This window comes from Carlito syrichta, unplaced genomic scaffold (genome assembly GCF_000164805.1).
Source record: "Carlito syrichta isolate Samal-C Ts95f unplaced genomic scaffold, Tarsius_syrichta-2.0.1 Scaffold315967, whole genome shotgun sequence".
Classification (NCBI taxonomy): Eukaryota; Metazoa; Chordata; class Mammalia; order Primates; family Tarsiidae; genus Carlito; species Carlito syrichta.
Genome location: NW_007260063.1, coordinates 55386 through 56799, shown reverse-complemented (window position 1 = coordinate 56799; position 1414 = coordinate 55386).

Below are 1414 nucleotides of genomic sequence, written 5' to 3'. Positions count from 1 at the left end.
GGGTCTCGAACCCACGGACTCAGGCAATCCACTCACCTCAGCCTCCCAAAGGCGCAGGATGACAGACTGAGCCACCAAGCCCGGCTCCACTTTGTATTTTTAATCACCATCAAAGCCGAGCTTCGCCGATCACTAGGACTTTAGAGTTCTCAGAGTCTACATTTGTGTTTCTTGTGACTCTCACTTCCCGCGACAACCAAGGAGAAGTGAAGATCCCTCCTGTGTGCCCGTGTTCCTGTCACGCAGCCCCTTTTTACACAGGTCAGGCCGACTCCCTGCGGGGGACTCCGGCAAGCCCCGGCTGGGTTGGCCACGACAGTTGTTCCTGGCCCACTGAGCGGGCATCGGCGTGCAAGCAAGGCGAGCCATTCCACGGACAGCCTCTGACCCCCTTCCCTGGCTGCCCTCCCTCTTGGCTCTGCCTGGTGAAGCAATAGCATCGTTTCCATTCCTTCTCAGCTGTTCCATTTTCTCTTGGCTGCTCTGCTCTTCCCACGGGGATTGTTCTCTCTCAACCAGCAAAGAAGAATGCTTACATGAAAAACAAGACCTCAGACTCAGTCCCTCGGCCTGCTCTCAATGTCTCTCCATCCTGTTTTTTTGGGGGTTTTTTTGTTTTGCATCAGAGTCTCACTTGTCATCCAGGCTGGAGTGCAGTGGCACACTCACAGCCACCACAGCCTCCACCGACTGGGCTCAGGCGATCCTTCTGTCTCAGCCTTCAAGTAGCTGGAACCACAGGCACGTGCCACCACGCCCGGTTAATTTTTGGATTTATTGTAGAGATGAGGACTCGCCAAGTTGCCGAGGCTGGTCTGGAACCCCTGAACTCTGGCAATCCTCTCAAAACTGCCTCCCAAAGTGCCGGGATGACAGACGTGAGCCTCACCCCTGGCCTCTCCATCCTGTTATCTGCCCCATTCGTGCACTGTTGTGAGAGGAAACTGAGTCAAGACGACTATCTGAGCATCATATTGGAAGGATGCGTCACTTTTTCCCTTCATGTGAAAGAGTGTCATTATTCTCCATTTTTAGTACAAGGGTTTCACGATCTGAGTTGTCCTAGGTATACCTATACGGTCCTCAAAACACCACTACTTGGACTTGGGTTCCTGTTTTCAAAAGCTTCCCTTAATTCTCAGAATTTAATTTCTGTGTGGTCACCCTGGTGGAAGAACAAATTTGGTCTTAAAATTCTCCTGGATAGATCGGGTAATAGGCATGATGCTTCACAGACACTCAGTATCTCTGGCTGGTAGCTGTGGTAAATCAGAAAACTGAAGCCGGGACGGGCACGGTGGCTCATGCCTATAATCCCAGTACTTAGGGAGGCCAAGGTAAGAGGATCACCTAAATCCACGGGTTCGAGACCAGCCCGGGCAACCTGGTGAGACCACATCTCTACAATAAATAA